Source organism: Rhinolophus sinicus, chromosome 1 (assembly GCF_057876585.1).
Source record: "Rhinolophus sinicus isolate RSI-liver-muscle chromosome 1, RSI-T2T, whole genome shotgun sequence".
NCBI classification, from domain to species: domain Eukaryota; kingdom Metazoa; phylum Chordata; class Mammalia; order Chiroptera; family Rhinolophidae; genus Rhinolophus; species Rhinolophus sinicus.
Window position 1 is genome coordinate 141591397 of NC_142501.1, and position 16211 is coordinate 141607607.

The window sequence follows — 16211 nt, forward strand, 5'->3', positions numbered from 1 at the left end:
TGTGTGACCTTGGGTAAATTGCTTGACTTCTCTCAGCTTCAGTCCTTTGTCAATAGAGGCAGTATAATACAGTGATTAAGAGCATGGACTCTGGAACTATACTGTCTCCCAGCTCCACTAACTACTGGCTGTGTGATCTTATGAAAGTTACTTAACCTTAGTAACCAAAGTTACTAAGCCTTAGCTTCCGCAACTGTAAAAAAGAGTAATGGTAGGGTAATTATATGGGGTTGGTGCATGTAAAGCACACAGAATGGTGCCTAGCACAGACTGAGTACTATAGAAGTACTTACTTTTATTATTATTCCCCTTGAAGGGTTGTTGTAAGATTATTAGAGCTACTGTCTGTCAAAAGAGTGCCTGGAATAAAAAACGCACTCACAAATAGTAACTGCTATGACGATATTGTTATGTACCAGTACTATAAAACCCAGAAGAGAGAGAAATTAATTCTCTGGAAGAGGGAAAAAGGAGAGGAGACTAGGGAACCCTAAATTTAAAATGTGAGGAGCATACTCTTGAAGTTACTTCAAGATTACCTGAAATCTTAACTTCCTAACTGATATAATTACCTTCACCACCTTCTCTTGGCCCTCCTTGCCCCAGTTCTGCAGAATTAGCTCTTTGCAAAAGAGCAAAAAGTCATAATGAAAATAACTTAAAGGAAAAGAAACTCAAGAGTGAAAATGTATTACACACACAAAACCAGATCACAAATCAAAGTAATTCTGAGAGTAAGGAAGACCCTCTGCCCTGCGGGTCCTTTCTGTCTGACAAGGTGAGGGGGCAAGGGTTTGTGCTTTAGGATTTTATGTTTTCTCCTTAGACTTACAGTAGCTCCCTGTATGATCTTTACTTACTGGGAAAATATGAAACCTGCCTGATGTCTGGGTAGACCTCTACCAAGTTCAAGATAACTCCTAGCTCTAAAGTACCATCTATAACAAAGAAAACCATCACATCCCAGGGTTTCCCTACCTCTCCCGTGCCAGAATCACCACCATCATTCAACAACCAATCATATTTAAGACACTGTGAACAACATTCCCTCTCTTATTTGCTGATACAATCAAACTGAAGATGTCCTCCCCACTCAGACTAACTTCTCCCTTCATTTCTCTGGACCATTTCTATACACTCTTTTTAAAAGTAATACATACACATTATAAAACATTTAGAAAACATTGAACTATCGAAAGTACCTAACGGAGAAAACCAACTACCACCTAGAACCAAAAGCGGTAAGATATTAGTGTACCTTTTCCTGTTTCTTTTTTTCAGTGAGTCATTTTTTTTCAAAGCTAATACCATACTTCATATATAGTTTGGCATCTTGCCTTTTTATTTAACGTTTACATCATAAATATTTCCTATTCCATTAAGATTCTTCAAACGTAATTTTAATGACTATATAATAGTTCATTATATGAATGTAGCATTATTTATTTAACCAATTGTCTATTGTTGAACATTTAAATTGTTTCTAATTTTTATCATAACACTGAGTAAACATTTAAAAAATAAATTTGTATAAATATACAATTATTTCTTTAGTAAAAATAGCTATGAGTACAATTACTGGAACAAAAGATGAAAAAATTGAACCAATTTATATCCCATAAGCAGGGTATGAGAGTATTCATTTCATCACCCTACCAACTATCACTTGCATAAATATCACAATTTGATCTGTTTTCACTTGCATTTCATTTATGACTAGTGAAAATTAAAATTCATCTGTTTATTGACCACTTACAATTTTTCTTTTTTAAGTTATCTGTTTTACCTACTTTTCTAGCAAGGTGGTCATCATTTCTTAATGAGTTTTTAAAATCTTTTTAGAGATTAATGATATTAATCCTTTCTTGGTTAAATAAATATGTTGTAACATATATATATATAATATTCTGGGAATTCCCCCACATTCCTAACACTCCCCCATCCTGGCAACCCCTAAACAGAATGTAAAATAGCACGTTCCCTGATGTGGAAAGAAACTTAGCATGATTTGATGCCTAAAAGGTCATCTAGTTCAACCCACTCATTTCCCCAGGAGGAAGAAGTGGTTTAGCTAATGGGGGCTGACTTGAGGCCCAGAAACTGGATCAGCTGAGTCAGCACTCTTTCCATCTACACAAGATTTTTTCAAATACTATATAATATATTATGCCTACGTTTGATATCCCATACTTAATTTCCTTAGTAGTTTAAAGACAAAGCCCATATAGATAGCTTAGATAGAAATTTCAAATTGGTGACTTTTTTCTCAAAAGAGAACTCCCAGTTTTAATATGAAAATACTTTCCAAACAGAGGTTCCCTTTCTCATTAACTTCCTTTCAGAGACAGATCATCTCTCTTTAGGGGCAATCATTAAGCCTTCCAACGTTCCCCACAATTAGCATAAACCCTTAATTTACAAGTTGCTCAAACTGTAAGAGAAGTCAAAGTATTTGGTTCTGGATATTTAGCCCAGAGCACTGAATAGAGTGGGGTGACTGAGTTTCACATTCAACGTATAAAATTGCCAACATTCCATTGCTGGCAAGGGCCCAGGTTGTGGACTCAGGGTCTCTGTTAGAGCCTTATCTCCATTGCTGATTAGCACTATGTATACTCTTGGGCAAGTCACATAACAGAACTGCAAAATGTGGATAATGAGGCATCGTTTGTAGAATTTTTAAGGCAATTAAAAAGAATCTCCCATGCCTAGCGGAGTACCTGACCCTTAGCAGATAACAATGAACTCTCACATGGCACGTACCATTGGTCATACACTGAAGTACTTCATGAAAATTAGCTCATTAATCATTATAACAGTACTATGTAGTCAATATCATTGCTTCCTCATTTTATAGCTGTGGAAAACTAAGGCAAAGAGAATTAAAGTAACTCGTCCAAGATACTTCTAGAGAAGAGGGCTGCTGGGGTTTGAACCCCAGCAGTCTGGGGTCCAAGCACGTTTGTAATGCCATTTCTACCTCCCTTTTCACTGTCTCTCATTTGGGGAAAGCCTACCTACTTTGCAACCTTGATGAAACTAAGCAATCTGCTATGATTGCTATGATCTGAATGTTTGCATGCCCCTAAAATTCTCATGTTAAAACCTGACCCCAATGGGCCTTTGGAAATTAATTAGGTCGTAAGGGTGGAGCCCTCATGAATGAGGTTAATACCCTTATAAAAGAGACCCCAGAGCACTCCCTTGCCCCCCCACTCCCAACCATGTGAGGACACAATGAGAAAGCGCCATTTATGACTCAGGAAGTGAACCCTCACTAGACATTGAATCTGTATTGGCCATAATATTGGACTTCCCAGCCTCCAGACCGTGAGAAATAAATTTCTGTTGTTTATAAGCCACCCAGTCTGTGACATTTTCTCATAGCAGCCCAAACAGACTAAGACACAATCCTAAAATAAAGGCAAGTGAGGAGGGTGAGCTGAAAAGACATTTTTCAGCTGGTGGGTGATTTCTTTCTTAATACAGTCCTGGTTTCTGACATTTTAAAGATTTTTCCCTTAAGCAAACATTCTCACATACCATTGGTAGATGTGCAAAAGCGTGCCATCTCTACAGAATGCAATTTGACAGAATCCAACTGCACACTTAGTGTATTTGACACCCAGAGTCAAACTTCAATTTTAAAAGTATTCAAATGCAGTCAAATATTTCATGTATGAACTAAAACTTGCACTTATCAATCAAAAATATTACACTTTATGGTTTGTGCTCGGCTTCACTATTTTAAACACAAAACTCCAAGACGTCACATAGAATAACAGAACTGAAGCAAAACAAGTTCTGTTTCATAGTCTCTCTAATCATTGTGCTATCGTTCTTTATTTCTAATCTACTGTTTAAACTCAGGAATATGGAGTCGTGTCACAGGGGTAGGCATTGCAATCTACCCCCAAAGTCAGCTCTAATGGGATCTCTACACACCACTAAGAACGTACTGTGACTTTATCACTGCTAGGATATGGAGATAATAGAAAGCAGACCCACATTGGTCTTATTACTGTTTTTAAATTCTGGACAGATAATGCACTCCCAACTTCCTGTACCATGGTGGACCCCTTCTAATACCTTGCCCTTGCTAGTAGTTATCAAAATTTTAAATACATATATACACCTTTTAACCCAGCAATTCCAATTCTTTAAACACATTGTCCTATTGAACCTACAAGTAATCAAGACGTATGTGCAAGAATTTTCACTGCTGCATTATTCATAACAAAAAAACAAACCTGGGAATAACTGAAAGGTACATCAGGAGGCAGTGGTTACATTAATTCTTTCATATCCATATGGTGGAGTCCGATACAGCATTAAAAAGAATTAGGTCAGCCTGTATGCGTCGCACGGGAAGAGTACTCACGACATACTAGCAACTGAAAAAGGCAAGCAGTTGAACAATTTGGTGAAGGATCCCATTTACGTAGAAAAATAAATGTACAGGCCTGGTCTGGGGCCCTTGAATGCCCAGAAGGATATTGGTCCAGGCAGAGGCCAGGGATCTGTGCAACGATGGGCAAATCCAGGCTCCCCATGAATTGTCAGCTCATCTTATACATGTCCTCCTATAGTAGGTAAAACTAGACTAGGCGGACAGCAGTTACTCCCTAAATTGTCTAAGGGAGAAGAGGAACAAAGAGGGATAACCTAACAGCGCAAGTTTGTGCAGACTTTCTTAGGTTTTCTTAATCCCCTTTTGGAATATACTAGATGCATGTACTTTCTCTGTTGATTACATTGCAGATATAATACACAGCAGTGAGATTAAATACCTCCTTAGATGCTCAACTTCTGATCAAGGACTTACAGAAACTGGGAGAAACAAGTTCATAATGACCCTGAAACTACCGGGCTACTCCAGAGCAAAATTCTTTTTTAACTGTTTAATTCATTGTGCATGCGTACATGATGTTCTATTAAGTTCCAAATTCCATAGAAGTCTGAAAAAAATGTCAAGATATGTCTGCCTTTAATTGGCTTTAAACTAGACCTACTTTTGCAGAGCCTAGTGGGGACCAAAGATGATAAAGAAAATGTTAATATAGTTTAGACTGGGCCTAGAGGTTTTTTTCTTTTTTTCTTTCTTAGTTAATAATGTTTCTGACCCTCATTTTTTTTTCTTTATTAGAAGAAATGACTTCATGGGGAGAGGTAATGTGATGACCATGCAAAGGCAGAATAGCACCGCTATACTTCATCATCATTAGGTCCCATTTGGCTGGGACCTTAGAGAATAAAATCTGAAATTACAGAGAAAAGAAGCAACATTCTGCATACAAATGACCTCACACTAAGTTTCATCCCACAAAATATTAAAATTTAAATGGACAAGTGCTATAATAAAGGCAAATGCAAAATGCCAAGAGAACACTGAGGACAGACTGCTGGTTATCTTTGAGGGTAGTCCGGGAGCAGGGAGTGACGTGTAAGATGGGTCTTGGAAGAGGGAAAGAAAATAGGATTGATGGACCGAATTCAGACAGAGAAGGTGACTAGTGCCCAGGTATGCATGTGGGAAAGGTCTGGGTATTTGGAGGGTAGAAAGTTGGCTTTTGTGGCTGAAGCACAGGTGGGACATGATCTTAGAAAGAGACACTGGGGCCAGTTTGTAAAGGGCCCTTCACTCCATGTTAAGTATAAAATAACCTCTATTCAGCCATTTTTCTCGTTACCTTTCTCCTTTCCCCTGTCTCCACTTCACCTAACAATTGCTACATCGCTCCAGACTATGTAACATCCTCCAAACTCTCCCTGCCTTTCCTGACTCAATAACCTTAAGTGTGCTGTTCTCATTTCCTTAAATATGATCTTCCCTGCTCTAACTCTTTCTGGTAAATTTCTACTTGCCCCAGAGCCCAGCTCAAATGCCACCTCCTCCAGGAGGCCTCCAGAAACTCCCAGAAAGCATTATTTTTCTCCCTTATTTGAACTCACCTGTAATCTTTAAATGTTTTTACATTTATTTTGTTGAATAGTTGCCTATAGTAAGATTCAAAAGTACAGAAGTGAAAAATATGTCTCCTTCCTATGCCTCTGCCCCAGGCATTTTCCCAGAGGCAACCATCGTGTTAAGTTTCGTATGCATTTTTCCAAAGTTATTAATTATGACATATATTCACATGCATATATATATATGAATACATATGTGTACTTATATACTCACATGCTCTTTTTTATATATAAACTACAGCATTATACACTTTTTGCACTTAATACATCATGAAACTTTTTCCTTAGCTGCAGATTTTGAGTTGTCTGATTCTAAATTCCTTTAATATAAAAGGACTAAGCAATTCCTCCTCCATTATGGATAAATCTGAAAATACAAACATAATACTAACTATGAAAGGACAGTCAGTATTGTATGTAGAGGCAACTTGCAGTGGACAGAGCTCTGGACTGTGAGTCAGGTTCGAATCCTGGCTCTAGCACTGCGTGACGTTGCTCATGCCATTTAGCCTCTCCAGGCTTCAATTTCCTCATCTGTAAAATCAGACATTGAGCTCTATTGGCTCTAAGGGCCCCTCCAGTGCTGATTATTTCACGTTTCTATGAAAGCAGTGATATCACAAGCTGCTTTTAGAGCAGATGTTAACAGAGAAGAGGGTGAAGAGGCAAACAGCTCCAAGAGTCCTGCCAAGGACAAGCTTTCCAAACTCCCAGGCTTTCCCTCATGCCTTGCCTTGCCTCTCCTTCCTTCTCCATCCCCTATCTTGACCCAGGGACATGCATATTAAAAAGCCCTCGGCTTGGGCTCCTCAGCCAAGCTAAACACTAGGGGCCGTCCAACAGGTGTCTGATTTCAAGACTGTGTTCAAATGTAGCAACTGGCTTACATTTACACAAGATAGAAACAGAATATGAACCTCTTTTCCCCGGAATGTGTCCCAGTCCAATTTAGACTTCACTGGCATAATTTGCGACAGAGAGAACTTGCAAGTACTGAGTGGAAAAACTGAATGGAGAAATCACCCAGCCCATTTACACACTTCGGCAGCAGAACAACTAACTAGGTGGCCAAGGTAGGTGAGAGGCATAAAGGTGATTATCATTTAAGCTCCACAAAAATCCCTCAGTTCTCTAAGCATCCTCATGGCTGAAAAGCAGCCAGTGGCCACATGACTCATCTGCCTCCTAAACATCCACACCATGGACCAAAGTTCTCAGGCCTGGTGAAAGCATTTCCTACAAGCTGAAAACAACTGAAAAATTGCTGACCAGATGTCCATGGAGGAGCAATTAGTACAGGTCCCAGCAGGGAGGACTGCAGGATAACCATCTGCTCTTGGCAGCGTAACTTGCAGCTCTCACTGGATTACCCACAGCTCCTACCTGGAGATTGATGTTTATCCTTTAAGCCAACTCGCATGCCTGCACACAGCTATTACCAACATGTTTGAAACTAGAAGGCATAATCCTAAAGTTGTTTCTAGCAGCAGGGACTCCCAGAAAACACATTCCCTATGGAATTGACTTGCCAGCTATTCATTTTTGCCTTCATTTGTCTCCACTTTTTAAATGCAAGACAACTTGCCACAGAGGATAACTAATTTTTCAAAGGAGAAAAAAACAAACAAACCACACACCTCTTTTATCATTGAATTCCTTATTATCTTAGAAAAATATTTACGAATGTGGAAGAAAGTATATGACAACAAAGTTACAGGAGGGGAAAAGCAAGTTCAAAACAGTATATGCAACATGATCTTGATTTTTCAATAAAAATAAAGAAAGGAATAAGGAACTATATACCAAGATGTTACCAATGCTCTTATTGGTGCAATTACAGACTTTTTTCCATTTTTGTTTTTTTCATGTGTGTGCTTCTAGATATTTTCCAAATTTCCTGCATAGACATATACCGTTTTTGTAAAAAAAAGTTGTGAAAATAACTCATGATCTTTTGTAAAAGAAAATATAAACGTGTCTCACAGTTCCTTCCTGGGTAAGGGTAGCATTTGCTAGTATCACTGGATAGTCATTGTCAAGAAAGTGTGGCACAGAGGCCTGGATCCTAATGAAATGACCCTGAACAAGTGCAGGATCTCCCTCCTGCCACCATCACCTCATCTGTCAGATAAGCAGGACTCACCAGGTCTGCGTCCCTCTCTTACTCAGCAGGTAACTCCTCACGGCAGGGCTCTTTCAGACACCACTCAGGTAAAAACAAAACAACAACAACAACAAAACCTTGAAATATTCCCGTGATTCGGATTGTGCTCTGACCACCCTACTCAGCACGCTAGAAAAATTACTGGGGGAACTAAGATCCTAAGAAAACAGGTTTCTTGTGTAGTAGAGATGGGTGCCACTGTTAGGAGTTATGGGAACTTCTTTCTTTTTGCCATTGAGGACCAGAATGGTCAAGAACATGCTTTATCCTAAGGTTCGCTTCCTCCCTGTGGTTTGTGAAGGAGAGCAAAATACAAGAAGATCATCAGTCAAGATCTTTTCTTCACTGACAATGTATGGATAGACCCTGTAAAAGTATGATTCTCAGACTTGCTTGTTGTCTGTTTCCACAGATGACCAACTTTATTCTTTCTGATTAATACCTCTTCATATAAACCCAACTTCTCAGGAGATGGCTGTCATGTACTAGGCTACCCTAGTTTTGCCTTAGTGGTACTCGCCCACCTGAAATTACTTTCAAAATACAATACTAACACTCCAAAAGGAACCACCATGGATATTAGTCATAAACCCATCATCCCAAAGTAAACTGAAATGCACCGGAAGATATTCCTTTAACCTCATTCCATCTTCTTCTAACCACCTCTTCACTTGTACGTTATGCCCATGTCTTGCAACACTCACATACGCCATGCAGCCCTCCATCAGAAAGTTTCCTTCTGCTTTATCAATCCCAAAGAGCTTACTTAGTAAGATGAAATTTGAAAACCTCCTAGTGGAGTCTTCAGTTCTGTTTCCCATGAGGCTTTACTAGCCTGGCCCAAGGGGTGTGTGTGTGTGTGTGTGTGTGTGTGTGTGTGTGTGTATAATCAGGAACTTAGAAGAGTGAGACCCATACTTGATTTTTCTAAAATAAGGTCTTAGAAAACTTCACTGTCATAGAGTCAACTATCAGTAGGTAAACTAAGTCCCCTCCTTTTTGCATCACTGGACACAAAATGAAATAAAGGGCTTCATTCCTCTATTACATGAAAGTCTGTTTTCTTATCTTCTCCCTGTAATGATAATTTCCTGGATGAATTCCAGTGTCTTCTCAAGTATGAGTCATCACTGCTACTTGTACACAGAACTGAGTGTTCTGGGCTCCTCATTTTGAGGAAGGACTGGCATCTACTAATATCTCCACAGCATAATTCTTGATCTGTGATAATCAAGAGGCCCAGCTCAGGGAAAACCTCCCCACCGAGAGATGACAAAGAAACTAGTTCTCCCATCTATCAGCAGCAGCTGCCATCCCTGCTGATAAGGATTCATGCAAGAAAGTCTGACCTTCAGGGTTTTCAGCCAGCTGGCACAGCATGTACCTAGCATGTCCCTTTCAGGGGACAACCTTACCAGAAAGAAGGTACCTGCCTACATGGGGTGACATCAAGGGTGATGGGAAATTCCCTCCCTACTGAACATCTCTCTCACCTGTGCAACAGCCCTTTCGCTAAAGGCTTGGGGCCGTGTTGAAATGCAAATATCCTTGGAAGGTAAATCTCTTTTTACCATTTTCACATTTACATGAATGTACTTCCAATCTCATTCTTTTCTCAAAGCCAGTTTTGATCGGATGAGGAGGAAGTTTCACAAACAATAAAAACTGTATGCAGAGAAAACTGTGTACAAAGAAAGGTGAGACAGTGAAATAATATATTCAACTGGGAATTTATCCCATTCTCTGGACCATTCCCATCGAAGTCTGAGTCCCTCCTCAATTAGAATAGCCCTGGTGGCCTACTAGTTTCCTGTATTACCTGTGGGTTGGTTGTGTGAAGGGTCATTGATCTGAATTCTCAACAATATCATTCATGTGTTCATTCCTCCAATACAGACTGCAGTCTGTGTGCCAGGCACTGTACTTGCCTGTGTGCCAGGCATGGTGCATAGGGGACCAAGTAAACTGAGGAATCCTAATCCATCGCAAAGTCAAATCTTCAACAAATGGATGAGGATTACTGGGGTCATAATACTGCTCATGACAAAGGTGTTTAGGAAAGCAGTTGGAGTTTATTCACTGCATTTGCTACCCACCCCACAGTGCGGTGAAATACCATTAGCCCCGGGAAGTATCATTAGTCACAACTTATAGATAAAGCAATCGAGGTCCAGCAGGGTAAAGTTGTTGATCCACAAATTTGATCACCACCCAAATTACCCAAGGAGGTTTTTTAAAATGTTTTCCTGGGCCCCTCACAGATGCATTCTCATTCTGTAGGTCTGGGAAGAATCAGAGAAATCATTTTTAAAGCACTAAGATGACTCAGAAGCACAGTCAGATTGGAGAAACACTATTATACAGCTAAGCACAGCTTTCTCAGACAGTTTTTCATTTGACTGCCACGATCTGGGAAGTTAAGGATTATTATATTATTATCCTCATTTTACACGGGAAGCAGCGTCGGCCCAAAAACCAATCAGCTCAAATAAGACCAAAATGAGGTCTCTCTCTATTTTCTTTCTTTTTCATTTAAACAAAACAATGGAACAATCATAACTGATTATCTCATAAACAATAATGACTTTGCTGCTTTCAAAACTTCTTTTGGTCTTTGTACTGTCTATAGAAGAGCAATCAAACAGCTTGCTATGAACCTAATAAAACCACCCAAGGCATCCGCCAATGTCTTTCTTCATCACTTCATTTTTCCCTTTAAAAATAACATTAAAGATACTTAAGAGACAATAACAAGTATCTTAAGATATGTAAGAGACATTAATGATGGACTTTGGATACTGAATTAAATAAACCAATTGTAAAAAGGTATTTTTGATACAAACAGGAAAATATGAGTATGGATTGGGTATTAGAAGATTCCAAAGGATCCCTGCTAATTATGTTAGGTGGGATAATGGCAGCATGGCAGTGCTAGAAAATATTCTTGATTTTAGAGATGCATAGCATATATTAGATAAAGTGACATGATGTCTGGGATTTATTTGAAACCACTTCAGCAAAGGAAAAAAAAATAGATGAAATAAATATGGTAATATCTTGACAATTGCTGAATTTGGGTGATGGACATATAGGGACTTTTAGACGTCTTTGAAATTTTTATAATAAAACAACTTTTTTAAAAGAAATCAAGAGCCTCACTTCCCCATAGTGCCATTTTCCTATTGTGGTAAGTTCTCGATGCTTATAAAAACAGCTTGCCAAAAAGTGTTCTTATGTGTCAGATATCTCCTGCACATCTACTTTTTCTACTTTGTTCTTCAAACAGGCTTTTTTTGCTCTAACCAACGGCCATGGAATATACTTACACTAAAAACTCATTTGCTTTTCTAAAATTCAAAAATCTAACTGGCATTCTGTTACTTACACTAAAAACTCATTTGCTTTTCTAAAATTCAAAAATCTAACTGGCATTCTGGTTTTTGTTTTTGTTTTTGTTTTTTATTTGCTAGATCTGGCAACCCTAGACAAGGGTTTAAAAAGCCCTAATCAGGAGTCAGGTTATCTGGGTTCAGTTTTATCTCTGCCACTGGCCTTGGAATCAGGAGCAAGTTACCCACCTTCTTTGGGTCTGCCTTTCATCATCCATAAAACACGAGGCTTTCATTCCAGCTCAAAATACCCTGAAATGTGGATACTACTCTTATTCCAACCTCTCGGCTAGAGATACTTTTCAAACAAGTATACCTAAGTGATCTCCCCTCTTCAAGGGAATGTTAAAAGAGAAATTCAGTAAAGCAAAGGCATGACCCCTGAAACATCAGGCTGATAAGCCAAGCCATCCACGCCACCATTTACTGAGTGTCTGTGGGGTACCAGATCTTGAAGCAGGCACTTTCTTGCATGACCGCATTTTATCCTCACAACAATCACACATGGTAGAGAAGAGTATCCCCATTTTACAAATGTGATGACTGAGGCCCAGAGAAATTCAATAACTCGTCCTTGGTTAACTTCAAAGTCCTGAACTTTACACTACATCTCCCAGCCTCTAATCCCTTCACGCAGAGAGGATCAGGAACTGGAAAGCAGAACAGAGCTAATGGACAACTTATAGCTCTTCAGTCAGGCCTTTTGATTTTTCTCTTGTCAGCGAATCCCATGATGCTGGGTATGTTTGTGTTAAAATACAAATACAGTGGGTTTTAGGACTGCAGAGAAAACAGAACTTCCAGCTATGTATTAGCTCTTATTTTACCTAATGATATTTATTGACTTTATCTATTATTAAACCAGCTTGTATTAATTGCGTCCTAGATGCACAGCACTTACACGGGACATTGTGAAAGATTCCCTGCTCTCCTGGAATTTAGCCTATTGTAGAGACAAGATACAGATGCTTGAGTCAGACAACTAAAAGTAAAGACATTTCGGTATATCTAATTACTTAATTAGATATATCAAAGAATCAAACAGACCAGAAGCACAATAGGGGTGTTTTCCTTTCAATCACAGTGACAGTCAATATTATTTTATATTAGTTTCAGGTGCATAGACATTCAGGTTAGACATTTATATAATTTATGCAGTGATCTGCCCAATAAGTCTATTACCCATCTGGCACTATACATAGTTATTACCATATTATTGATGATATTCCCAATGCTTTACATCCCCATGACTATTTTGTAACTGCCAATTGGCACTTCTTTTTATAACTATTATTATTAGTTTCAGGTACACAAAACAACATAGTAATTAGGTATTTGTATATCTCACAAAGTGATAACCCCAATAAGTTTATTACCCACCTAACATTGTACATTGTTTTTATAATATTATTGACTATATTCCCTATGTTGTACTTTATATCCCTGTCACTATGTTTTTTTATAGTTGACATTCAATATTATTTTATATTAGTTTCAGGTGTTCAGCATTAGATATTTATATGATTTATGAAGTGATCCCCCCAATGAGTCTTGTATCCATCTGACACTATATTTTTTACAATATTATTGACTATATTCCCCATACCATAATTTACATCCCTATGACTATTTTGTAACTACCAATTCGTACTTCTTAATGCCTTCACCTTTCTCACCCAACCCACCAACCCCCCTTTCCATCTGGTAACTATCAGTTTGTTCATTGTATCTATCAGTCTGTTTCTGTTTTGTTTCTTCATTTATTTTGTTCTTTAGATTCCACATATAAGTGAGATCATATGGTATTTGTCTTTCTCAGTCTGGCTTATTTCGCTTAGCATAATATCCTCTAGGTCCATCCATGTTGTCGCAAATGGCAAGATTTCATTCTTTTTTACGGCAGAGTAATATTCCACTGAAGTGATATGTATCACTTCTTTATTGATGGCATCTAGGTTGCTTCCATATCTTGGCTATTGTAAATAGCAGTGCAGTGAACATAGAGGTACATACATATTTTTGAATTAGTGTTTTGGAATTTTTGGGATAAATACCCAAGGGTGGAATTACTAGGCCATAAGGTAGTTCTATTTTCAAGTTTTTGAGGAATCTCCATACTATTTTCCATAGTAGTGGCTGCACCAATTTTCAATCCCCCAATAGTGCATGAGGGTTCCCTTTTTTCCACATCCTCACCAACAATTTTTTGTTGATTTATTGATGATAACTATTCTGACAGGTGTGAGGTGATATCTCATTGTGGTTTTTATTTGCATTTTTCTGATGATTAGTGACATTGAGCATCTTTTCATATGTCTATTGGCAATCTGTATGTCTCCTTTGGAGAAATGTCTCTTCAGGTCCTCTGCCTATTTGTTAATTGATTGTTTCTTTTTTTGGTGTTGAGTTGTATGCATTTTTTATAAATTTTAGATATTAACCCCTTATCAAATGTATCACTGGTGAATGTTTCTCCCATTCAGTAGGATGTCTTTTTATTTTGTTGATTGTTTCCTTTGTTGTGCAAAAACCTTTTAGTTCGATACAATCTCATTCATTTATATTTTTCTTTTGTTTCCCTTGCCCAAAGAGATATATCAATAAAAATATTACTAAGGGTAATGTATAAGAGTTTACTTCTTATATTTTCTTTTAGGAGTTTTATGGTTTCAGGTCTTACATTTAAGTCTTTAGTCTATTGTGAATTTATTCTTTTATATGGCATAAGAAGGTGGTCCAGTTTCAGTTTTTGCATGTTTCAGTCCAGTTTTTCCAGCACAATTTATTGAATAGATTGTCTTTATATCATTGCATATTCTTGATTCTTTTGTCATAGATTAAATGACCATTTCAGCATGAATTTGTTTCTACACTCTCTATTCTGTTCCATTGATTTATATGTCTGTTTTTATGCAAATACCATGCTGTTTTGATTACTATAGCCATGCAGTATATTTTGATGTCTGGTATTGGGCTACCTCCAGCTTTTTTCTTCTTTCTCAAGATTGCTGTGACTATTCAGAGTCTTCTATGGTTCTACATGAATTTTAGGATCATTTGTTCTTGTTCTGTGAAAAATGCCATTGGTATTTTGATAGGGATTGCACTGAAACTATGGATTGTTTGGGAGTAGTATGGGCATTTTAACCATATTAATCTTTTTTATCCACATGCTTCCATTTATTTGTATCTTCTTTAATTTCTCTCTTCAATGTTTTACAGTCTCTGAGCACAGGTCTTTTACTTCCTTGGTTAAATTTATTCCTAAGTATTTTTTTATGCAATTGTAAATGGCATTGTTTTTTTAATTTCTCTGATAGTTTGTTATTAGTGTATAAAAATGCAACCAATATCTGAATATTAATTTTGTATCCTGCTACTTTACTAAATTCATTTGTCAGTTCTAATAGTTTTTTTGGTGGATTCTTTAGGGTTCTCTATATATAGTATTATGTCATCTGCAAATAATGACAGTTTTACTTCTTTCTTTTTAATTTGGGTGCCTTTTATTTCTTTTTCTTGTTTGATTGCTGTGGCTAAAACTTCCAGTACTATGTTAAATAAAGGTGGTGAAAGTAGACAGCTTTGTCTTATTCCTGATCTTAAGAAGAATGCTTTCAGCTTTTCCCCATTGAGTATGATGTTAGCTGTGGATTTGTCATATATGGACTTCATTATGTTGAGCTATGTTTCCTCTATGCCCACTTTGCTGAGAGTTTTTATCATTAATGGGTGCTGTATTTTGTGAAACACTTTTTCTACATCTATTGATATGATCATATGATTTTTATTTTTCATTTTGTTTATGTGGTGTATCACATTAATTGATTTGCAGATATTGAATGAAACTTGCATACGAGGAGTAAATTCCCACTTGATCGTTGTGTATGATCTTTTTATTGTTTGCTAATATTTTACTGAGGATTTTTGCATCTGTGCTTCTCAGGGATATCAATGTATACTTTTCTTTTTTTTTTTTGTAATGTCTTTGGTTTTGGAATCAGGGTAATGATAGCCTCATAAAATGAGCTTAGGAGCCTTCCTTCCTCTTGAAATTTTTGGAATAGTTTGAGAAAAATAGGTATTAATTTTTCCTTGAATGTTTGCTAAAATTCACCTGTTAAGCCATCTGGTCCTGGACTTTTGTTTGTTGGCAGCTTGTGGATTACTGATTTGATTTCATTAGTAGTAATTGGTCAGTTCAGATTTTGTGTTTCTTCTTGATTCAGCCTTGGAAGATTGTATGCTTCTAGGAATTTGTCCATTTCTTCCAGATGGTCGAATTTGTTGGCAGTTTGTATAATTTCTTGTAGTATTTTCTTAAATATTTTTGTATTTGTGTAGTGTCCATTGTCACTTCTCCTCTTTCATTTCTGATTTTATTTATTTGGTTCCTTTCTCTTTTTTTCTTGATGATTCTGGTTAAAGGTTTATCAATTTTGTTTATCTTTTCAAAGAACCAACTCTTGGTTTCATTTATCTTCCATATAGCTTTTTTAGACCCTATTTCATTTATTTCTGCTGTGATCTTTATTATTTCCTTCCTTCTGCTAATTTTGGACTTTGTCTGCTATTCTTTTTCTAGTTTCCTTAGGTGTAAAATTAGATTGTTTATTCAGATTTTTCTTGTTTCTTGATGTAGGCCTGAATTGCTATGAATTTCCCTCTTAGGACTGCTTTCACTGTGTCCC

General features: G+C 37.4%; 1 protein-coding gene across 6 annotated transcripts in view; it reads right to left on the bottom strand.

Annotated features, from left to right (window-relative positions):
* RHOH (ras homolog family member H) overlaps positions 1–16211 on the bottom strand; it is a 48736-nt gene that overhangs the window by 10571 nt on the left and 21954 nt on the right. Inside the window, exon 1 of one of the 6 annotated variants that reach the window (XM_074324581.2) lies at positions 1–183. The exons of the other annotated variants lie outside the window; for them this stretch is intronic. The gene's annotated coding sequence lies outside the window, so the exon portion shown is untranslated. Of the gene's footprint in view, positions 184–16211 lie in introns of those variants that run through there. 6 annotated transcript variants of the gene reach the window in all.